Source organism: Cuculus canorus, chromosome 10 (assembly GCF_017976375.1).
Source record: "Cuculus canorus isolate bCucCan1 chromosome 10, bCucCan1.pri, whole genome shotgun sequence".
NCBI classification, from domain to species: Eukaryota; Metazoa; Chordata; class Aves; order Cuculiformes; family Cuculidae; genus Cuculus; species Cuculus canorus.
The window spans coordinates 11,616,586-11,642,303 of record NC_071410.1 but is presented as its reverse complement, the minus strand read 5'-3'; the positions used below and the strand labels follow the sequence as shown (position 1 = coordinate 11,642,303).

General features: G+C 37.3%; 1 long non-coding RNA gene across 7 annotated transcripts in view; it reads right to left on the bottom strand.

The window, feature by feature from the left end:
- Positions 1–25,718, bottom strand: part of LOC128853218 (uncharacterized) — a 143,074-nt gene that overhangs the window by 40,429 nt on the left and 76,927 nt on the right. For 6 of the 7 annotated variants that reach the window (XR_008451551.1, XR_008451552.1, XR_008451550.1 and 3 more), the window contains 3 exons: positions 3,067–3,246; positions 2,504–2,568; positions 1,782–1,935 (listed from right to left, as the gene is read on the bottom strand). This is a non-coding gene — a long non-coding RNA (uncharacterized LOC128853218). The remainder of the gene's footprint in view (positions 1–1,781; positions 1,936–2,503; positions 2,569–3,066; positions 3,247–25,718) is intronic. The other variant, XR_008451549.1, reaches the window with a different exon arrangement.

Sequence of the window (25,718 nt, the reverse complement as noted above, 5' to 3'; positions counted from 1 at the left end):
AGGCTCTGAAAAATATATTTTTTTACTAAAAAAAAAAAACCTAAACCAATTGCAATGTAAAATTCCAACCCGTTTCCTTTCTGCATATTAAAAATCAAGAACCGAACTCTGTAAACAAGACTGATCAAGTAAAGGAAACACATAATTAGATCTTAATATTAGAGGAAGGAACTGATAATTGTGTGATTACCCTTCAGCTGTCAGAACATTCTGCTCCAGTAAAGGTCCCATTGAATTACGTAAGACCACTTGTGGAGGAAGATAATACTCAGTACAAATATTGGTTTAGAGTCTTAGACACTAAATTAAATGATTTTATCAGCAGTCCCACAGAACATGAACGTGATCTAAGTGTCAACACCATCATATTTTTCTGTTAAATTTTGTCAAGTCAGTGCTAGGAGTACTGACAAATTAACACCAATACACCAATACAAATTAACACCAATAACCATAATTTTTCTATGAATGGTTATTTTATGTATTAAAACTTGAAGTTGCTGCACTTTAAAAATCTTATTAGATTTTCATTTTCTGATCTCTAGATACTCCCTTATTTAGGTTATTTTTGTCCCTATTTGTATCTGTAGACTTAAATACAATCATTGTTTCCACCTTTTAAATTTTAAGAATATTTCTAGGTCTACTTCAGAAGATTTTAAATAAAAAATCTGAAAGGGTGAAAGATCAAGAAAACCACCTAGAAGACTGAAATGTGTCATGTAGCCAGGGAGAAGGCCAGAATGAATACACAGAAACATCTCTATTGATATGACAAACATATGTTTTCCAAATAACTAGTAGAAATTAAATCCGTGGCTGTATTTACCCATGTTTCAACTGGTCAAAATTGTCTGGTGAGTAAATTTGAAGACTGAAATATTATATTCATTCGAAGTGATTATGAAATATAAATAAAAACCTGTAATTTAAACAGACAGACCAATGAAACTATGAAACTGCATAAAAATAGTACAGCTGTGCTGATTTATGTTATTCAACATATGGCCTCAACGACCCCTACGTGGTAGTTGGGTGCATGTAACAGTTCAAGTATTTATTTCTGTTTTATTTTTCTTCCCTTGAAGGAAAAGTTCAACAATTAAAATTCTTACTTAAAGGCAATTTCAAGAGAAAGACAACAAATTTGCTATCTCTATCTTTAAAAATGCCAATTAGTCACCTCACCTGCCTGCAACAAAGCTTCCCTCCATCCACACTTTAACTTTGACTGAATCACCTGAAACAGCCTATTCATCGGATTAGACACAAGTTAATTTCTAACTAAATTGCCCCATGACATGTCACAAGCCATCACATGTCTCACAGAGTGGTGACTCCACTGTGTGCAATGCAATGACATTACAATGCAATATGTCACGTTCAGAAAGTGCCATCTCTTTAATTACTTGTCATTATAAAATGCTTCTGTTTTAAATAACAACAAACCCCACTGACATTCTTTCCATAAGTGAGTTTATACAGTTCCATGATGAATCTTAGAGGAAAGAAGATTTTACTCATGAAAGACCTTGGTGCTCTTCATCTCTGAGATGGCTACATTTGTGCAGCTCAGTGACAATGAAATGACCCAGGCAGAGAAATGGTCTTTCAAGAAAAATTGCAGAGGATTTTGGAGAAGAGTTAAATGCAGGAGGCTTTGTAACCTCTGGGAATCCTCAAAGTAGTGTCTAGAAGACAGCACTATTGGTGAGGTTATGCTTGATTGCTACCTATTTGAGCAAACACATATCCGTGTGTCTCTTAAGCTTCTGTGTTACCTGGTATATGTACTACCCCTTTTCCTTAGCTGTGGATGCTCTGTCGGGCTCCGGGGAAAACTGAGCTCAGTTGGGGCTGTCTTGCACATATGGGTGTTTGTTTACATTTTTGGAAACAGACAAGTGGTTGGTCTGAAACGTGAGTACGTAAATCCTAAAATAGATAGTAAAATGAAACTAAAGGTAAAAATTAGATCTTTTATTCTTTTTGGTAAAATTTAACAGAACACCACAACCAATATCTACAAACTAAAGTGATTAAGGATATTTTCATGGACTGCCCATGTCTCCAGGCTACATGCTATACTGTGTCAAAGTGTCTTAATTTCTTTGTCTATGCACACCATATGACGCTCTCCCCTTTATCAAACCTCAAATTTCCATCTTGTCTAAATGTCTCCCATGGTGCAAAAGAGGTGAACGCAGCTATCTGTGCACAGATCAAAAGACAGAGAGACATCTGTGTTCCTTCCTGCAGAGCTATTTTATAGGCTCAACAGGAGAAGAGATGCGAGATTAGAAGACACTAATATTACACTTGCATTAGACAACTTTTGTTCTCACCACTAAATTCACAACTAGCAATAAAAATAATTTCCCATCTACAAGAAAAGCAACTGGACATTTATTACGACTGCATAGTCCTCAGACAACATTTCAGCTCTGTGGTTCAAATTTGGCACGAGTTATTGTCTAAAAGAATTTGATACCATCAGCCTTACCTCAGAATCCTGTTTGTTTCAGATGTTGAAAGCATCAAACAGCTTGCTGCAATTGGCAACTGTAGCTAAAAAGAAGATGACAAAGCATTACATTATAGTGGCATTAAAAATGTCCAAGTACATCATCTATGGAAGGGGCGACAGGGGAAGTGCAGGGGTGGGCTGTTTAAAAAGCAGCAGCTGTACAGCCAATATGTCTGTCTGCTCTGTAGCCTCTCTGAAATTTTAGGCAAAATGTACTCAAATTTAACCATGAAGCTAGTGCTTCTCCATTTTTTTGTATGTAGATTTTTTTGATCTAATTCTATTTTCTAGTGCTTTTCAAGGCTGCTTATTTTAGTTCATCACTAGTGCTCAACCTAGGAACATTTTATGGTTTTTAAGTACATTTGAAAATCCAACTGGGCATACAAAACCAAATCCAAAGGCACTGAGCCAGTTCTAGAAGCTTCTTATTATCTAGAAAATTATTACCTGAAGAAACCAGGAATTATAGAATTCTACGTCAGACACATTTTCCACAAAACTTATATAAGAAACAAAAAGCAATCTCTCTTCCTTACCCTGGAGAATGAGGTGTTCTTCTTAAAAAGGTTCAGCCTTGCTCAGATTTATCTGGCAGTGATATCTGTCATGAACAGACTGACTCATTGGGGATTTAACATAAAGCAGGTTCATTTTATATCAGTAGTCAGCTTTGGTACTTCTGATAAGCTTCTGTGACAATGGAACAATTACAAGACCTGAAAATACATAATGCTTTAGTCAATTAGACCTTACTTTAAAATGGATTCATGGCAATTCAGTGATTGAAAGTAGCTTGGCTTTTTCTCTCCTTCAGTAATTATTCTGTTGCATTCATTGTAGTTTAGCCAAAACCTTTCATAGGTCAAGGAGACTAGATGCAATTTCTTGGGTCGTGTAATCCAGCTCCTTTTCTTTTAACAAAGCCCTGCTCACACATTTAACACAAGCAGTCATAGATGGAGGTGATATCAGGATATCTGATTTTACAATAGATGAAGGGGAAGGTGGGAAAGAAAACCCCTTATCAAAAAGTATTTAGAGAGTATTTATAACCTTTTATATCATGTACACACAAGTACCAGCTAAAGGAATGTTGTAATTAGACTAGGGTATATTTTAAAATAACTAGGCTTTGCGTGAAAGGCTGCATGGTTAGACATTTTTACTACCAACATAACCTGAAACTTCGCCCCTAGCAGCTGAGGATTTATAAATCTTTTCTTGATTGTATGCTTTCTTCAGCAGATGCAAACATGAATATTTAACTCTGAGGGCCTCTAATTTTATTACCTAGGAAACAGGATGTTAGCTTCTACTATGAGCCAGATACTAAGGAAACACTACATTGTTCTCATTACTCTTATTCACAAGTGCAAAGACTAAACCATGTATTTTCAACATCTAAGAAAGCCTATCCAGTTACTGTGTTCTCTATTTTTTCTATGCAATAAAATTTGACCATGAAAGATGTTCCAGGCAGCACAGGAATGGTATTTCTTACAAAAAACTATGCATTATACTTTCAAGAGGTACAAAGGCCTACAAAGGAAAATGGTAAGTCAGCTTATGAAAAACATTTGCCTACTAGTGCTTTTGGAAAGCCTTATTTTAAAAATATTCCCGTACTAAAACAGACTATGATATTATGACAATCTTGCAATACTTTACACTTAATATTTCCTTTAGTGTAATTTCATTTTCTATGGCAGATTACAGAATAGACATCAAAACATGCTACTTAGATCTAGAGAGTTGGAATCAAAAGTCTTAGACTCTGGTTCTGGGTTTGCCCCTGATTTGCTGGTTTAAGATAGACAAATCACCTCAGTTTATAGATCTGCTGGAAAATGTATAGATATATAAATTAAATTTTCAAAAGTTTGGTAATCTTGCTTCACATTAATCTCACACCATTGTACAGGGAATTGAATTTTATACTGATTTTGACCCCAGAATATTTTATCATCTTCTTACAAACTGTCTATGCAGAATGATTTATTGTTAAGGTAAACCATTTAAATATAAGGTTATGACATTGTGCATGATTTCTTTTCTGCAACTGACCAAAATTATTGTAGGAATTTAAGATACAAATTTAATGTAACTAATAATTCACAGTTAATCAAATACAAATTAAGAAATCAAGTGCTGTTTTAGAAATAAAAGAACTATTGCTGAATATTTGTGCTTCTATACTAGTGATAACTGTAAAACATTTTAGTTTAAGATGCTGCAAAGGGATTCCTGTGATAATGAGCCTGCATTCATGAATGCTATTATTTCCATTGGTAAATTAAATTTCCAAAGAGCTCAATTACATCAAGGTAAAAAGGATACAGAGAGAAGGTTAAGAAAGTTAAAGAACATGGAGAAGTCCCTAACACTGTGAGGTGGTTTGTCAATACTGCTTTAAAAACAATGATGAAGATAAGATAAGGAGCTTAAAAAGCTTTTTTAAAGCACCAAATCAATTAAGAAGGAAAAAGTAAAAATTAATGGAAGTTGAAAGCCATTCCACTGATGCTACAAATCGTATCCATATCCTTCTGAGAGCATTTCAAAGGTAAATAATACAAAGGAAAGATTTTCAAAGACACAGAAGGACAAATAAGTGTCCAACTCCCATTAAAACTTTTTGACTGTTTCAAATAAATTCACTAGAAAAGAATATAGAAGCTTAATTTATAGTGAAATGGGAAACAAATTGTTTTCCTCATAGCATTATGAATTGCAGTGTTAAACCAAGGAGAAGAACAATTTAGATAAACCTATCACTCAGACAGAGGAAAAAAAAAATCAGGTTTTTTTTGCATTGAACAAGTGAATGATGGTAATGAGAAAGGTATCAAAATGACAGTACAGAGACATTCATTGAGATAAACCTACCCATAAGAGAGGTACCCACAACATCATCATCATGATTTTTCAGCAAGTTCGTGACATACAACTATTTGACAACCTTCACGAAGAAATTCCCTAGAGCAGCACTGAGCACTTTGCAGTACTGAGTACTTTGTCTTAATCCAACAAAGCACAGAAAATAAACGGAACAACGATTTTAAGCACATTCTTAAAGATGAGAAGGTACTGTTTGACTTGCTTGACAGTGGACAGTTGTGCCTGTGTAAATTCTACTAAAGATGAACTTCAAATATTAATATCATTTCTACGTAACTTTTCTGCCTGACAAAGTGCTTGGAATACATAAGGGCACAAACAAAGTATCGCGGACATGTCTATGAACTTTTAATTCAAGCTCAAAATATTAGTTTGCTCTATTTTAACTAAATGGCAAGAACAGGATTTAAAATAAGTGATCTTAAACCCTTCTCCTCTCCTACCACATACCTCAGTGAAGGCTGCGTTCCTGGAAGCGTGAAGAGTTGAATACGTGTATAAGAAATATGAGAGCCTTTAAAGCTCTCTAGGATACAAAAAAGGAATTATGTTGCAGTTTCATGCATTTGTTTACAGGAACATACTCTTATTGTAGAAAGGCATATGCTAGTTTGGCCAGCAAGGTGCCCTCGTGGCCAAAAAAGCCAATGGTATCCTGGGGTTTATTGCAAAGAGCATGGCCAGCAGGTTGAGGGAGGTTCTCCTCCCCTTCTGCTCTGCCTTAGTGAGGCTGGCCTTGGACTGTTGTGTCCAGTCCTGGGTTCAGCAGCTCAAGAAAGAGTCCAGTGGAGGGCCACAAAGATGGTGAGGGGACATGAACTTCTCTCTTATGGGGAAAGGCTGAGAAACCTAGGACTGTTTATCCCAGAGAAGAGAAGACTGAAAGTGGACCTTATCAACACTTACAAATATCTGAAGGGTGAGTGTCAGGAGGATGGAGCCAGACTCCTTTCAGTGGTGCCAAGCAACAAGATAAGGGGCAAAGGGCACAGACTGGAACACAGGAAGTTCCACATCAACATGAGGAAAAACATCTTTACTGTGAAAGTGATGAAGCACTGGATCAGGCTGCCCAGAGAGGTTGTGGAGTTTCCTTCTCTGGAGATAATAAAAAACTGCCAGGATGCTCTCCTGTGCAACCTACTTGTGGTGAAGTGATTTTAGCAGGGGGGTTGGACTAGATGGGGTCAAGAGGTCCTTTCCACCTTTGATCGTTTTGTGATTCTGTGATTCCAGTGCAAAGCTGCGGATGACTGGTTGCACGGGAGTATTACACACAATCCGGGCTTGAAATGCCCCTTTTTATCGATGATGATTGGATTACACATAACTCCAAAATGCAAAGTCTGAGAGAGTTCACTGAGCTCTGCAATTCCAATTTAAAAAATAAATAAATAAATAAAAAGCAACAAAAATATGGATAAAATTTGAAATGTCTTCTTGCTCTGCTACTTTTTAACTTCAGTGATGCAGTAAACCTTGTTCTCAGCTAACTGATAGTCCTAAGGTGATTTAATACCCTCAGATGAAAGTAGCCATATAAAAAAGTAACTGACGATAGATTGGTATTTGTTATTTCCTGGCATACACACACTTGTTCTTATTTATGTGCCAACAAAGCAAAGAAATCTCAGCACAGTTTATAGGTGGGGAAGAAAGGAATCATTTCCTAAGTGCCACATATACAGGGAAGGATGTGTTAAGCTGAAAGGATAGCAGTTAAGATAGAGAGAGAGTAGAAGTGTTTGAACAGCAGCGAGTAACTCTTCATGGGGAAGTACTGCATAGCGTTTTCTCTGTGCATCAGATCTGGCTCAAGTCTCCTCAATAAGATAGATGAAAACTCAATTAAGGTGTTCCAAGCATGAAGGGCCAGTCATCCTGGCCATGGGAGGGGAATAGAAAGGAAAAAAGATCAGGAGGTGTAGTAGCTGGAGCTAGCTCCGAGGACCCCAGATTGCTGTCTCTGTTCTCTAGTTGTGAATGTGGGACAGTGGAGAGGGCAGTACCGTTGCTAGAGGCAACCACCTTCGCAGAAGCAGCCATCACACCTTGTAGTCCACTAGGACCTCACCGGTGAAAATCAGAATGGAACATACAATATAAAACCACAGAACAAATAAAGCCACAGCTATTGCTAGCCAGAATGATTACTACCCCTGTTCCTTCCATGTCATTTCAAGGATTCCAACTCGACTGTAGACAGCATTGCCTTTTTTTATATGACCATCTGCAATGCTGAACCTTTAGCCAAGATGAGCACACATCTCATTAATCTTATTTTCCATTAAAGAAAATGAGATCATAATCAAGAAAAAAGACAGGTATCTCGAGTGCTTTTAAAAATTTATCACAAGCCTACTTGTGTTGAGAAATTGTTTATATTTTAAGTTCTTCAGTATATATTGTGAAATCGCAATCAGATCTTTTTCCAGGTATTTTGAGGACAAAAATGTGGAAACTTTTTCCCTCCTCGGTCTATCCATTTTCCCTCAATAACTTAGAAGGTTGATCTACAACCTTCAAATCTACAGGTTGATTTTAACAAACCTGAACAAAGACAGTTATTTCAGAGATTTTAACTCAATATTCATGAATATCAGTGACCAGGTACAGGACAGATGCCACAGAAGTAAAGGGATCAGAGCAGACCCTCTTGATTAGATACTAAAGAATCCAGCCAAAACGTGTTCATGTCAAGAAAAACATTGGACTTCAAAAATTTCATTGCTCAAAGAACCTAATCTTCCAGAATCAATATTTATCTGTTACTTGTACCATGAAGTAGGCATAAAACAAACATTATCAGCAACAACTTCACACTAATAATTTTCATTTGATCACCAGCCGTTGTGTCTCTGTGGAGTCAGGTGAATGAACTGTTCTACAGAAGAAAAGTACTCCACATTGTGTTCTTTAAAAAAAAAAGAAATGGACTATGTTCAAGGAAAACCATGGCATAACAGTAGAAACCAGAATCTTATATGACCATATCCAAGTGTTTAGGACTTCATTCTTTCAAAGTGATGAAATTGTGACACAAATTATCCATATATAATTTACTGCTTCTGTAAAGCTAGACCTTTAAGAGTTTGTCATCCTCAGGGGACAGTTTCGTATGTTGTATTTTAAGGAAGAATTATGTTGGGGCAAAAAACTCAACTATTTCAGCGTGGCATTTTATGTTCAAGACTTTCAGTGGTTACTCTCTTATGAAAGAGATAATCCTTTCTGCTTTGAGATCAGGGAGTTATTCTCATCGCTTTCATTGGAAGAAGGATTGAACCATCACTAAACATCAAGTATTGAAGGGCTACTGACTGCGGCAAGAACCGGGGAGATACAGCATATTCATTACTAATTCTTAATAGAATTTAAACTGAAATTAAATTAATTTCCTACTTATTATCTGCTGCAGCAGTGAATTCCTAAGTGTCACAGCTGCACTTGGGAAACTTTGTAGGAGATAGGTATTTCTTATAAGAGGGAATTGGGATTCACAGGACTGAGAGCCCAGATATACTGTTTTGGCTTCTATTCCATATAATTTACACTCTTCCCCTTGTTTCATATTCTGCTCCTTTCTTGGAAGTATTCTGTTACCACTTTTGTTCCCCTCAGTAAGAGGAAGATTGAACTAAAACACCGGAGGTTCATCAGCAATCCGCTAACCCCTCTCTGCTCTGTACCCTAAAATATCAGACTCCATGAATTGATTTTCTTTCATTCGCTGCTGCAGGCATAGCTGTTAATGAAGTTGCCAGGTCTGTTGAGATTCTAAAGATTTATTTGTTATACTGAGTATGATGTCAAGACAGAGAGTTATTGGTTGCTTTACACTGGCAGTTTTATTCATGAAGCAGAATACTGGAACTTACGGAAGCTTAGCTCACTCAATACATCATTCCTGAAACTTAGTTAAAAGCTTAATGCAAACTTAGTTTAAAGGAGAACAATTGGCTTTAACATGCAAATATTTTATAAAGAACTTACCTTAACACATTTAAGTGAATTATTCTGTCATATAATCACTCTAAGGAAAGTTGGGGGCTAACTTCTTTGTAGTAGCTCTTAATCAGCCCAAACCACTGCAGCCAGTACTAGAAATGTCCTTTTAAATGTCCTACTCTGCATCTCTATCAGATGCATCAAGGCAAATGTGGGACTCAAATTTGGATCTAGGACATAAAAATCAAATTTGAGAGAACATACCAGTTTCCTACCTCTGGCAATAAATAAAATGAAACCTCTCAATATTGTTACTTTTACAATAGCAGTACTAAGATTCACTTGGCCAGAACAAAATTGTGCAAAGCACTGTCTATCCAGATTTAACTGTAGCTCAAGGCCGACTCCGACTAGTTCCCTCATGGCTCCCCAACACTGATAAGCAGGATTGCACATCCCAGCAACTGCCAGGCTTGACTGTGAAATATCACAATATAGGGATTCGTCATCATAATTTTAGAGAACAAATTAATTATGGACTGCTTATTGAGAGCTGTTAGCCATCAACACAGAGGCATACCTTCTACCCTGTTACCCACAGTCATTCGGTCATCTCATGAGTTTCAAGAACTGAAAGCTTAGTTACTTCTAATTTATTTTTAGGCCAATTAAACAAATAATTATTTTCAAATTCAGCTTTTATTTTTTAATAAAACACTTTAAATTTAATTTGTAAGAAATTAGTATGACTCTTTCAACTATATGACATAGTTTAGAAAAACAATACTCCACTCTTAAATGAGCAAGAAGAAAATGATTAGGGCAGATGAAAGACTTTTTGGAAACTGCAAGCTCACAGAGATTGTTTCCAAATCAAAACCAGCAGAGTTTAAAATGTTGAGGAAACACCAATGGAAGTCCTGAAATTAATATAAAACTCTGTTTCTAGGTGGTTGTTTCTCTTTCTTGAAAAATCTGCTCCCTTCTGCACAGATTGAAGAAAAGTCAGTGATTGGACTAAGTCTAAAAAGAGAAAAAGAGGTCTTAAAGTCTTAAATCCTACTTTGGTCACGCTGACTCCAAATAATAAAAAAAATAGTTTTAATTATTTGAATGCATAGCATTTTGGTGGGACTTAGATAAGGAAAAGGAAATTTGATTACTCGATTCCTTTAATAAAAAAATACGTATTGTTTTAAATCTGAATTTGTCAATCAAAACATTAACATCCTGAACTTTAGAAATATTTGAGATTTACCGGAGCTGAACTCCTAGCTTGAATCGAAACAAGGATACTTACATTTTCCAGAAAAGAAACAAACATTTTTTTCTGCAGTGCTTCCATTCTACTAAAAGTCAAGTCCAGGTACTGCAACCACTTGACCAGAACAGACTTTGGGTATTTAGTCTCCTCCTTTCACAGGTAACTCTGCTGACACGCACTAGATACCAGACAACCTCAGTCTTAAAATTAGTTTGATTCCTTCTCTTCCCCCTCAGCTCTCAGAGACAGCCAAGTGCTCTTACTTGAAAATATTTGCCTTTGAATCTTGAAATACAAAATTTACAGCATAATCAACAAAATACTTGGGTTTAATAATACACATGCCAGAATACAAATGTATGAAAGTCAACATTCATGACCCCATAGAGGGAAGATACATAACAGTGTTGTGAGGCACAAAGGCTTTTATGAGTTTGGGATTACTACGTTACTCAGGAAAGGAGAACTAAATTCCAACAAAATCCTTTACGCCTTTCACATTGCTGTGTGTTCTGTATGCACTTTGTCTTGTGGAAAATATCATTTTAGAGTGCTTTTAAAAGGTCTATTATTTTTTGCCTTTCTCTTATAAAGCAAGCCTTTCTCTGGCTATAATGAGTCAAACATAAAAGAAAAAGAATATGATATCTATTTACAAAGTAGAATGAGGACACATTGAATAAGACCATTGTCTGCTTTCTCTGTGTTTTCTGTGTAAGTGCTACTTACCCAACCACTCCTTTGCTTAAAATAAGAGTGGACTTCATCCAACTATAATAATTCCCTCCAGACATTTAGTCCTACCTGATCTTACACTAGTATTTGTTCATTAGGAACGTGGTGTCCCTCCAGTTCCTACTAAGTGTATTTTGATTAGTGGCACCTCATTACACTTTGGTTGTAATCTTCACTGAAGCTCAACATTATTCTTCCTGTCTCAAATTATCAAATTATTTTCATGCTTTCATTGTTTCATGAACAAGGTTTAAAATTCCCATTCAAATTATTTTGCTTTCTATGCTTCACTTACAATATTGTTTAAAATGTTTCAAAACAAAAAGTCATTTAAAAGCATATTCTTCCCCTTGCTTCCCAAGAAAACACTTCCTGAGGCAAAGCAAAACCCAAAAAATGGAGAACAATTCAGGTCCAGTCAACTTGAGTGCTTTTGGTTTACTTTTTCCTATTCCTTTGCTTAGTTACTAAACTGAATATTGCAACTAACCTTAGCCAGAAACAGAGTATAGCGAATATTTATCATGTGATTCTACATATTATCTCAGGGATGTCACCTACAAACATATAGCATGCATCATTTTCTGTAAAAGCTCTTCTCTTAGCAGTCTCTAATGACTGGATTTGTCTTTTGACAGGCAAAGTTGAAGACAAAAATAGATTTTTTTTCTATTAGTTGATGACACGAGTTTCTGTAGGATATTCTCCCTTCAGTCAAATTCTGTGCAATGACAGAGTTGTTCTACACTAGCCTCCAACAATAAAAATATCACCAGAATTCACAGAATACCTCATATTATATCCTATGAAAGTGACCACTTTCATTAGACAATATAAGATAAACAGGAGGTTAATAAAACATAACAGAGTACCACAAAACAGGGAAAAAAACACATGTTTTTTTTCAAGGTTAGGGACCTAATCTGAAGTATTGTTAAATTAAAGCTGCCCTTTTGAGGTGCTTAAATTATTTGTGTCATGTGGATTGGGACCATTGACAGCTGATGAGAAAATCACCTCTGTAGTACCTCAGGGGAATTCCCACACCTACTAGACCTCAGTAGAAATGAGATAAGTTTGCTTTCAGCCTCTTCCAGGCTGCATGCCAAAGTTTGGCAGAGCAAATAAAAGAAACAGAGCTTCCAGGCCAACAGTCACTTAGGCTTGGATTTGGTGTTTGACAAGGAATACCTAAATGAGGCAAAAGAGGGGGGAAAAGTGCCTTGCTTTGATTAGATGAATCAGACAGTACACTGTCTTTTGAAAGAGGTAATTTTAAGAGACAAACCTCATTATTTCCAAACGAGGACTGGTGAGTAAGAGGATGGGATGGAGTATACAAGCAAAGCTGAGTCAGTAACGAGCCCAAGGTTATCAATTTAGCAGCCACAGGTTATAAAATACTTGGTAAGATAATTATAGATCCTGATGTGTAATTTCTCAAATGCACATGACAGATTTATCATAAATAATAAAACAATACATAAATGTAGCTTATATCTTGGGGGATAATGCCACATTCTTTTCACTTGCAGGTCATCAGCTGTCATTTTAATTCCTAGCATTAAGGTCTTCTAAATTCCTTAACACTGGCAGTCTGCTTCTACATAAATAATGCCACATTTCTGTAGCTAGCTGAGTTTTCCAAACAGCAGTTGAACATAACAGAGCAGAAAAGCTTTTCTTAATTGTCATACTAAAAGCAGGGAAAGTGTAATTTTATTCTAGAATTGTATAAGGAGTAATGCAAGAATAATAAAGCTCACGAGGCTGTTCTGTCTCTCCCGACTTTGCTGCAGAGCTTCCTTTAAGAACTCCTGCAAGAGAGTCTGGATTCTCATGTCGTTGCTAGCTGGTACCAACTGCACTGCAACTAGAAAAACCTGAAGCTAAATCCCTACTTGTTTTAGACTTCTGTGATTTGGACTCCACACAGATCTTTGGAAATGCCAAGCATTCAGATTATCTTTTCTCTGAACATTCTGGGAACAAGGTAGAGAAAATCCAGTTTAAAATTTTCCAGAATGAAGCTCTTAGACAAACCAGAGGATTTCCTAAAGTCTTATCAGTTTCTCCTGCTTGTTTACTTTTTGTCTTGACAAGAATGGCTTGGCTCCAGGAAAGGGAATTCACAAAGTATTCCCAAAGTGCCTTGAATGATTCTTCCCTTTCTTCATCTTCTTTTCAAATACTACAGGCTAAGTAGGCTATCCATGATGCCTTATGTATTTCTCTTCATAGCCCTAAACTCTTCTTCCACAGAGATCTGAAGGCTCTGCACTCTGCCATTAACTCCACTGGAGTCCTAAAAATCAACTGTAAATAGTAAAACTTCCTTTTGGAATCTACTTTGCACATTCTCAGCAAGGCTTGGATTATGCACTCCACAGGACTGTGATAGTCATGAAATGGAACAGACGTTATTTTCCTCGTGCTTTATAAGCTATCAGTGAAAGTCTTAGCAACAGACCTCAAATTAAATGTATTCTTTTCTTGAGTGGTGTCAGTCAGATAGTTCTGCCAAGACATATCAAGCTTACTAAATTATTTATTTCTGCAATAATAAGTATAATCATCACCATAATAATCATCATCGGTATATTTATAGGCTTGTTTTATTTTTTTTTTCATCTCGGCAGAGCTAGATATCTTCTTTTAGAGTTTGCTGTTTAGCCTGGGTTTACTAGGATCTACAGAAACATTTTCTTTTCAGGTAAGGGCATTAAATGTTTATATGTAGGGGATGTTCTGCCTTAAGTTTATTTTTTATTAAAAAGCCACAAGAAGAAAGCAGTGGAAAAGCACTACAAAAGTGGTGCAAACTCTTGGCTCATGGGATCTCAGCCATCATCTGACTGTGGGTTTTAAAATGATAAACAACGACATGGAAGTGAAAATAACATGCAATTTCTCCTCTCACTCACCTCTAGGTAAGTGGAATTGCCATTTAAAAAAAAAAATAAAAAAAAAATCAAGGTAGTTTGTTTTCACTTGACAGCAGCAACTAGAAGTACATCAATGTTGCTGTCAGCAGCAGTATCTTGGAATCCCCCACAGTGGTGTTTCTGCCTGTTCGAAGGGGACACTTGAAGACTTATAGACTGAAAATAGTCAAGCTCACAGAGCAAATGGGTGTTTTTAGCAAGCATCAACAGATATTACCTATTTGATCTTAAACTTAGGAAAGGGATAAAGGCTAAGGACATGAAACTCTTCCAGACATTGCAGCTGACATTCATCAGCTATGTAAATCAGTAACACCACAAGTTTTAACATTGGCCAACTACAAACACACATGAATAACATCTTCCTGTACAACATTTTTGTTTGTATAAAACACAGTGATTATTGTAATTGTGGAGCTGATGTCCCCAGTTCAAAAATGTTTCTGCAACCTTCTGGTTCAAGGGAGTTAATTTCCACCTGTGAGACTTATGTCATCAGATGTCAGGGCTGCAGACCGTATGAAATAGAAAAGTACTTAATAGTTCTGTTTTGCCATAATGGTCCATTACTACATACTGAGCTATGTCTCCTTCCTGTTTCCCTCAAAATTCATCTCAAAGTTTTGACTAACAGAAAGGATCAAGATGTAAATGAGTCAAATTTAATTTAAACCTGAATCTCATACAGCTCAACAAAAGGTAGAGAAAAGTACTTATTATTATTATTGGTTCCATTCTGCCCATGTTCACTTAGGTTCCCAAAAACTACAATCTCTGTACTTGCACTTCAGTGAGGTCAACCATAAGAATTGTTACAAAGTGGTTCAAATTTCCAGAGTGTGAGGCACTGCCCAGCTTTTCCATCTTAGGTTACATACTCTGTTTCTTTGATATGTGTATTACCTTTGACTGCCTCCCTGTTGCTTTCTCCTTCTGGCTTCATTAACATATTGCGTTACAGGATATGATAATAGGATAATTCAGGTTATATGGACCCTCATCTGGTCTGTAATCCAACCTCCTGCTCCAGCAAGTTGAGCTACAAGATCCCATCAGGTTACCCAGAGCCTTATCCAATCTGGACATGAAAATCTTGAAGAATGGAGATTTGCATAACCCATTTTGGCAATCTATTCACTGTTCTTATTGTAATAAAGTTTTTCATATCCAGTCAGCAACTCATGGAGCTGCAAGTGTAATTCCCGCTGCACATTATCATCTGACTTTTTGAGGCAGGTGCGTAGTTCTCCGTGATTGGTCATATACATGCATTTGGCAGTACTAGTCTCTCCAGGAGAAAAGACACAAAGAATAATCTCTTCTGCTCCTGGTCACCTGGGATTTCTCCACTTTAAGAGAATCCTTAGATGGAAGTAGCAAAAGCAGAAAATTCCACCCACAAGACCTGCAAGAGTGGCCAGGCATGAAAATATCTGATCCGGTGTCAGGCATTACTTTTGGTGCTTATTATACATACAAAATTGATGAAACAGAGAAAAATTATTCTGTGCAGACAGTCTGCAGAACACATGAAAAATGTTATGTGAATATACATTTGCTTTGTTCACATTCCTTTTTGTTCACATTTCCCAAATACTCAAGTGAAAAAGCTTTCCTAGAACAAGTCTTTAAAAGATTTAATTTGGTATGTTAAAGTTGCAAATCAGAAATGGAACACTCAAATATGTGATTCACATTGCTTTCCCTTATAAGTAATTTGAAGAGAGGACAGGAAAGTTGCCACATGCCTTGTTTAAAAGGATGTTCATAACAGAGCACTGGTGAATGACTCAGAATTACTGACTTTAAAAGATAAACTGAAATGTTTCAACTAATTGAGTGATGTATATAGTGGAGAGCAGTGGATTGAAGAGAATGAGACAGATGGATACAATTCAAAATGAAAAGCACAGCTATTTTTTTGAGTGAGACAGCTAAAACCCTGCTTCCTTTATTTTGTGTTATGTTTAACAATTTCCAATGACCAAACTGTTGAGGTTAGCTACCCTTAACCTATACCACTGAACCTTTTCTTTCACTTTCTTGCAAAGCGGTATATCTGTATTCTGAAGGCTATGCGAATTCTCTCTGTGTGTGAGAGAACTTCAGGTTTCCTTCTCCTCTGAGATTCTAAACGGGACAAAGGACTTTCACTTACTTGTGCAAAGTGGTTGTTTTCTGACCCTCAGTTTGATTGCATAGAAGAGCTAGAAATAAATCACAGCCAGGAATACTGTGCTTTAACCCCACCCGCAGTCCCCAATTAATTAACCTGAAGTGAGAGAGCCCACAGAGGCTCTTGTCAGTCTAACTCGTGTAAGAAATTCTTCCCTAGCCTCCAAAACTTGCAAACAAAGCAAAGTACCAACAGTATTTCATAAGCACAAGTTCAGGAGAGTATGCTGTTTCATGCCTATAAAAAAAAAAAAGATTATTGTTTACCACAAGAGATTTCCCTTCAGAGGGTATGCAGAGAGCCAGCAAGATCCATCACTCAGAAAGCTTAGGCAAACAAAAATCTGACTTCTTTATGCTTAAATCTTATGCTCAAGTACAAGAAGAAAGGTGACTATCACTAAAGCATCTCTAGGCTACATCAAGGTTGGTTTCTCAAAGAGTGTCTGCGTGGGACCCACCACGCTCAGCTGTCTTGTGCAGCTGTCCATGGGCTGTACATCTGTACAGCAGCCACTGGAAGGAGTCCAGAGGAGGGCAGAGCAGAAGAGTCAGAGGATCCAAAACAGAGCTCTGATCTGGTTCAGCACCCTGGGATTGTAGGATGTGTCGGAAATACACATCATCTGGAAGACAAATTACTACACTAAACCTGCAGGAAACTGTGTGTGGGGGCGTGTTCACTCCTGCACATGTAAAGAAAGCTTCCTGCTTGATTCATTGTTGTTACAAGTAAATTTCCTTCTTTGTATATCTGCTAAGTGCTATCAATATGCTGTCTCAGAGAGTCATGAAACGTGACTCATATCAAACTTCTTGGGGATTTTTTTCCCCCCTTAAGTACTAGCTCTGGATTATTCATGTTGATCTATGTGCTCCTAAAAGGCCAAATTGTGAAATATTTTAATCAGAAACCGCATCGGCTGTAATCTGTTAGAGACAGGCGTTTACAACTGAGAGACTGTTTTGACCTGGGAACAGTGATTGAGTGACAAAGAAAAGAATTGCGACTTTAAATTTAGCTTGAATAAAAAAAAAGCAAGTAAGGGAGAATGTTTCCTTTAGGGGAAAAAAAATCTCATTTCACTGGAGGCTTAAGGCTTAATAGGTCCAGAACCTTGGCTCGCTCCACAGAAAGGAATATGTCCAATGGAGCAGAGTTGTGCTTAGTCAACATGAGGCCTCTGAGTAGAAACCTAAGAGCCTACATTGATTCCTGCAGCAAGAGACTGCAGCATTCCCTCATGTTCAAGTTAATTCTGTTTGATACTGTTTATCTAGCTAAGACACATTGACATGGAACATTTCTCAGTTCTAAGGAGATTTAGACTCCTATTTGTGACCGCTGCCAGAGAGGTTTCGCATATCTTTTGGCAGAAAGTAAGCAGGGGAAGAAGGCAGCCTGTGAGAATTGCCCACCATTAATAATGTGGTATATTTCCAGGTGTTGTCACTGTCACTCTGACATATTCCCTGAAGAAGCCTCACTACCTAAATGACACAGCACAGGTGAGATTCATAATAATGTGCCCAGGAGTCTTACGACACAGCTTCCCAGTTCTGTACCTGCTTCCATAGAGACAAGTCTTTGGATAGACCTCAAAATTGTCACATAAAATGTTTGCATCTGTCATATTTTTAACATAAGATTTTCCTTGCTTGCTGTGGCAGGCCTAACTATCCCCACCCACTACTACTTCTATTTCAGGGAGCTGTTTTGTGACTAACTCCTCTTCAAGAGTATGTTGTAATAGAGATCAGATGGTAAGAGATTTAAACAGAAGGACCACAAACCTTGGCAAGCAGAGAATGGAGCCCTCGATGTTTCTGTGTTTAAACTGAGTGTAGAGCGCAGTGGTGAAAGGCAGAAAGTGCTCATCATTCCCTGCTCCTTGCTATCCTTCTTCCTCAATTCACTTGTATTTGTTTTTGTCCTATGAAATCACCCTTGACAATCTCCATCCTAGTGAAGTTTTTCTTCTAGATAGAAAAGGGAAGTGATAACTCCGAATCCTGTTCCAGCCTGGCAGTCTATGTATCTTGAACATCCAATCACACAAACACTGCATCCTTCAATATAATGATGTGCATCCTAGTTTTATTTTTGGATCTTGGTAAATGACATCAAATGCCCCAAACTTCTTCTGTCCCACCTTTTAACATTACTTACGAACACTCAGATGTCCTCTGAGAAGAGAATGAACAATACTTTCATGAGCCAAAATACTTCAAAGATGAAAAAACAGGTGAAAAAGCAGTGGAACTGTCATGAAGCTTAGTTGACTTCTTGGATTGGACTAAGACAGTCATCTATAGGGAAGTTAAATATGAAAAACTGGAGCAAGGTCTGAATTTCTTTTCATGTGTCTAAAATTAAAAGTCTATTGATAGGACAATAGGCACCATTCACTTCATAAACAAACCACTAATATTGGATCAGTAGGTAATACCAGAACAAATCTCAATGGAAGTCCTGAGTGGAACTGTGGATGTTAACCAAAATTTCTATAGAGGAACCTCACTCGGTGTTTTCTTAATTCACATCAGGTACTTGGAACATTCTGAAATTTAAATGCTTTAATCACAGGTTGCACTGCATTTCTCTAATTAGCAAGTGTTCATGGAACATGCTGCACTGCAACAGGACACATCCTACAATGGCTCATAACATGAGCGGGAAGGTAAAAGACACACTTAATAGCACAAATTAACTTGATGGTAATGAGGAAGCCTCTTTGTCAGTGATAACACAAATAAAATTATCTGCTACCTCACTAGTGATGAGCAATAAATAAGGAAGCTATGCAGTGGCTTAAAAATCAACCAGCACAAGATCGGCCTAAAGATGTCTGGTTTGGAATCTCTTTGGCATAGTAGCATTCACTCCCTTAACTCTGATACTATTTGTTTGCAGGTAAACTAGATCTTCAGCATTATCTTAATTAAGCTTTTAAAATTTAATTTCCTTTTTCAAATGAGAGTATCTTGGGCACTACACATTGTGATTTCATTAACAATGCAGCAGCTTCAACAGACTGCTTTCAAGATGAACAGAGAACAACAACATCAGCTTTCTGAGCTGATGGCACTGGGGAGGGAGGAGCACTACGCAACACAAGTCTTTTGCCAGTTGCCCTAAAACACAATAAATTTCCCAGAGTAAGTCGATCACTAAACAATTAAGCTGCAAACTATGGTTTAAGGCCACATTGTTTATTCAAATTAAACTTTGAGTTTGTAGGAAAAAGCTAAGGACTGAAAATACTTGTATTGAGCTCTTTTCAGGTGTTTTTGACATTTTAAGACCTAACTGAAATTAGTTCCTGTTGGGGTTTGACTTTGAAAACAACTGAAGAAAGTAGGAGATTATTTTCCTGAAAATAGTTCAAAACAGAACAGAAATTTCAACTGTTATAAGTCATTCAAAGAGATTCCAAGATCACTCTCAGCAGTTCACTAATCAATCATATTAACTGCAGATGCAATACCCTCACTTGGCACTTGCTAGAATTGCAAATTCAAAAAGAGCCAAGACAATGAGCGATCCAAATAGGTAAAGTATGATGAATTTTTAAAAACTTTTATAAAGGGCAATGAATCTTTCCTGTCAACCAAGACCATAAAATACAGAAATATTAGTCCTTTTCCCCTATACCTTCCATGTGATTATGGACCTTACACTTAAATGCAGAAGGTATAAAATCCTATGAGCCATGACAGGAAGATAAAGATGAACCAACAGCAACTGAGCTTAAAGTTTCCCAGCAAAGACAATACAACACTGATATACTTTAAACAATTACAGATAAGCTTTGTGTCTATCATGTGCTACTCTTTTAGTTTATGGTGGAATTAATAAAAATATTGCATTCTCTAATAAAGAGAGCAAGCAAGCAAGACGAAAAGGGTAAGTATTTATCCAAAGTATTCAGGATTTGTAAAGTATCCCCAATACCACAAGCAGAAACAAGAGACGTTCCAAATATCCATATAACTCTGAAAATAATTTTAAATTCAATTACATGTAGTTGTCATTTTTGGCATATCTAATGACATTTATAGCATAATACACAATAAAATACCCAAAGATGAACCTAGATCTGTAAGTTTATAGAGCCAGCAGTCAATCAATAACTTAAATAACTTACTTTAAAACTGTAAAGTTTTGCAGCAAGTCATATTTCTGTTTGTGTTTATTAAAGGTGAAAACAATTCCAAACTATTTATGCTCTTAATCAAAAGAGATTTCCATATTCACTGATCCCATTTTTATCATATCAAACTCCTTTCACAGTCTTGTGCAACAACACAGAACTTCTGCTGGATCTGGTTTTGGACATATTCCTAGCCGTGATATGGACAACTGTATCAGAAGTACTAAGTTTGTTGATCTTCTGAGAATGCTGACACTTTGATTAAAGATTTGCCAATGCTGACAGTTGATTGGTAGGATACTTGAATATACTTTAATTTTTCAATGTTTTGTAGAAAATGGCCTTCATACTGTATTATCCCATCTGTATCATCTGACTGGGAAGATAACTATTCTAACCCACTCATTTAAGAAATAACTTAATAATCCAAGCAGTAATTGAAAGAAAGAACAGGAAGAGACAGAAGAAAGGGACAAAGGTCTTACAAGTGAACCTGAAAATACATCTTGAGAAGTAGTCTCTGTCACATATGGAATAAGTGCCTCAAGTAAGGAGGAGTTTAGAAGCAGGAGGGTTCTTTCTGAACCTCATGACTCAACAGAAGGGTTTCCCTGACATTTCTGTCTGACCTTGTCCTTTATAGAGTAAATAATCCAATTTGTGTTGACATCAAATCTTGTTAAACCACCGTGACATTTACTATCAAATGTTGTTAAACTGCTGTCTTATAGCAATAAACCTACTGCTGCTTCTCTCTTACAAGTGAAGTGCATCACTTCACTCTATCAGTCCATCTGTGACATCCAGGATACTGAGGAAAGAGAGGTACAGTTTGGGCTTTCTTTTAAACAGACATACAAGGCCCATGGTTAGAATGGCTAACATCTTCAATGAAGTCTGCTGCTTTCCTGTCAATTCTAACTTGTAATTATAATTTTTGCTTTCTAGCATAACACACTTACGGGCTGTATTGTCTGATCCGGTGTTACCCCTAGACTCATACAGGCAGTAAACTCACAGGTAAAATATCAAGATTACGTCTTGCTCTGCACAGTGAGGCAAGCAAAAGAAATTGCAAATACGGCAAAATGCCCATGACCTTGATGACTCACTCAAACACAAGCCACTAAGATGAGTTCATGCTAGTACTATTTCTTTCCAAACAAATAGTTGCAATTTTCCAAGAACCTTTAATAGCCACACAGTTACACAGGCATTGAGTCTGTAACTTCCTTTTAACATTTCTTAGGCAAACCAGCAAAATATAAAACCCTGCTGCTACAATGAAGAACATTTAAGTATAGGCCAAGAACAAAGCAATTGTTCTTTCAAGGCCACGCACAGTCCCCTTTGTGCACTGATTGCTACAGCCTGTTATCTCCTGTTGATATCAGAAAGACTGCACAGAAAAGAAAAACATGCAAACTAACTACAATACATAAGGTTTTATCTAATAGATTATGATATTCTATTTAAATTGTAATGGACTGTAACAATGTGAACACGCACATCTGTTTATGTTCACATATCTTACTGGTTGTTTAATGTACTTCAAAATCTCAGAAAACTACACATTCATGAATGTTGACTATCAAGTCAGATTTTCCAGTACAGGTCAAACAGCTCGATTTTAAGAAACTTTTTTGTATTTTTAAAAACATTTTCATTCCAAAGACTGACATTTTGTTTCAAAGACTGACGCTTATAAACCTTTGTAATCTAGTCTATCCCTACAAGGGAAACTTCACTATTTTACAATGTTGTCAGATTACTCAATTGTAATATGCACAACAGATAGTAAATTAAGCCTTAACTCTTAAGTGGCAGATGACTACCTCCCCTAAGAGACTCCCTGCAGCCTTGAGGCTTTTGTTTTCATAACTCAAATACAGGCAAAACTCAAGATTAATCCTTGATTCTCTTCCAGGTAACAAAAGAGAAAGCTATACTCCCATTAAGCCCACAGCCACCGACTGAAGGATTTCTTATCAAGTCAATTAGCAATATAAATTTCACTCAGATGAATATATTTAGGTTCATGGTGGGGATCATTAACCTTATTACGCCACCTTGTTTTATTTTCAAGCCTATTTTTTCCCCCACTAATCTCTTGCTAATATATAGATGTGCCAGTATTATTGCCTACAAAGCTTTTCCCTATGATGGAAATAATTTGTGCAGCTGTCTTTTATCACTCATATTTCTCTTATGCTAACATGTGGAAGTCATTACAAACATTTTGTACCCCCACAGAGGGAAGTGCCAGTGCTTCTGGTTGTCTGCTTGTTCTGATCTTTGTACTTGCAGCCCACCAGGTTGAACTGTCTCACTTTGGAACCCTATTGTTTAGTAAATATCTTGTTACACAGTAGAAGATCCTGAATTTTGCAAAACTGTTCTCATGGCCTCCTCCAGAGGAAATTCTCCTTCCTCCACCCTAACTTGCCAGCATTATGTTTAAATGCAGAGCTTACACTAAATGTGAAAGGCCCTAGTGGTCAGCCTTGCCTGAAGGGACCTGATAGCTGGTGGCATTACACAACAGAGTGATGAGGACATCAACCTTGAGTGATATGGCTTTGAGTGCCAGCAGAGAATTACAACTGAAACGCTCTGGGAGCCTGCTCTCTCGGAAGGCAGTGCAGATCAATAACTTGCAGAATCCCGCTATTCAAGGCTGCTTTCCTTTTGTCACAAGATGAAATTTCCAAAACAAAACTTCTCCCCTAAGGCACTCTCTCCTTACCACTCTCTCTGCTCAAAGTACAATTCAATACTCATTAAGACTGGACACTTAATATGGCCTTGTGACTCGCTATAACCCACTTTAATTAATTTGTCATTTTCATATCCTTGATGGTTTTGGTGCAAGCAGACAGTAGTCTCTGGATACATTAGTTTCCTCAAGTCTTACCACAAGTCTGTTAGCTACTCCTTTGTATTACTAATGAGTCTAAACAACACCTTGAGGCAAATCTTGCATCTTAATTAGGAAACTCCTAGCAGGCACTTTTGAGTGACAGCTTGCTCCCAAACACCAACAATAAAACGTGTTCAGATTGAGACATCAGGTTGAATTGTAAAGAGGGACACACTGAAAATGCTTATCAAACAAATCAATCTCCTTTCTCTATTGCCAGTCCCTTTCCCAACTTCTGTAATGCAACCCCTTAAAGAGCAAACGCTTGCTCAAAACTAGCCAGGCAGTGTCTTCTCAAACAGCGTCCTGTGGTGGTGGGTCTTTTTCTTCCTTTTCTTTCCCGTACACACATACACCAATACAGGACTAAGAGCTATGGAGAACAAGACTATGGAGAACAAGACTAGTCCACTGCTCTCAGCACCTTGCTAGCTGAGACCTGATCCAGCCTGAGGCTCATAGAAGGCTTTGGGAATATTTCTAATGATTGTTACTGGCTTTAGGTGTTGCCCAAAACCTCAGATTATAAAACAGTCTGCTCTTTTGCTTCACAAGACAATATCCTTCCTGCATGCATCTCCCAGCTGATGTAAAGCCTGTGCCATCTTCCTTTCTCTGTATCTCACTGCACCACAACAGTTATATACCTGACAGTGAAAGATATCAATAAACAAACCATTACACACCACTGACCTCCCGACATAGGTTTAAATGAGCAAGGTGATCAGATATGACCTCTTACACGAAAAATATTCTTCTCCTCTCCTTTCACCTTCTTCTTCCAAAACAAAACTACGGCAAAAAAAATTAATCTATGCCCATAGTGGCTTAAGTACTGTTTATTTAGCTTAAAAAAAAAAAATAAAAATCCACTTTTACTCTTTCTCACATTACTGTTTTAGGGCTAAGGTTCATTCAATACACATCCACTACACAACAGCAATGAAACACAGGTGCAATAAGAACTAGTCTCCAGCTGAATGAAGAATGCTAATTATTTATTGTACATGGGTTAGTGAGGAAGGGAAGATCCCCATCATTGATCTCCTTTGAATTATTTTTCTTTTCAGTTGGACTTTTTTAATATGGATGAATTCTCAGTGTCTCAGTTCTCCCACATTATTTCCCACTGAGCGTTACTTTAATTTGGTATTAGTATTTCCAATAGGGTTACACAAAGTACAAGCACTGCTGCAGAGAATTACACACTAAGATTAGGCGAAGCCTGAGTGATACTATCCCAGGTATCTACCCTAATCCATAGTGGAGAGTTTCTGCCCTGGAAACAATGCCATGTTCATCAGTGATATATTACCAAAGTTTTTACTTAAACTAGAGCCAGAAATATTTTACATAATATCCTGGACTGTGAACTGTGGCAGCTGAAAAAAGAAACAGCACTCGTCCTACCATTTCCACTCTAAGGTGTTAACCTTGTAAACATTGACAAAATCTGAGTTTATCCATCAGAGTTGCAGGACATCACTCATATCACTTCACAAAGGGAGATTCATCTTGATTATCCCAAGCAACCTGGAGTATGGACAACTCCTGCAAACCAGTTTCCCTTCTTTATTTCCATCACCCTTCACAAGAAAAAACTTGAATGGCCAGCTTTGACCAGACAGACAAAATTTAGGAAGCTGATATTAAACAACATTCCGTCCTCGGTGTGCCAGAATCTAGCTGGTTTAAGCAGAGAAGGGATGAAATCAGTAAAACCTAACGTCTTCTCTCGTGGTTCGCAACCATTATTTTCACTGCCTGCCTTTTGATCACTCTTCCTTTCACTAACCTCACTGTGGATTAGGTCAGCTTCAACACAAAATTAACTGTGTTGACTTTAACTCACCATTGTATAAGACAAAAGCACATTCAGGCCTAGAAATCTCTTTCAGTATAATGCTGCCACAAAAGAGTATTCTTTGCTGGTGTCTAGCTCAGTCAATAATTTATTCTAGTGGCAGTAACTCATTTGACAGAAAGATAGGAGGACGCATACATACGCAGAAGATTTGTGTTCAGGCAAGTGATGTTATGAAAAAGCGAGGAGAGAAATGCTAATTCTCAGCCTCGGGTTTGAGATGGGGACTGGGGGAGCTACTGGTCCTGTCACCAATTCAAGTTTCTGGGAAGCACGGCATCAGAT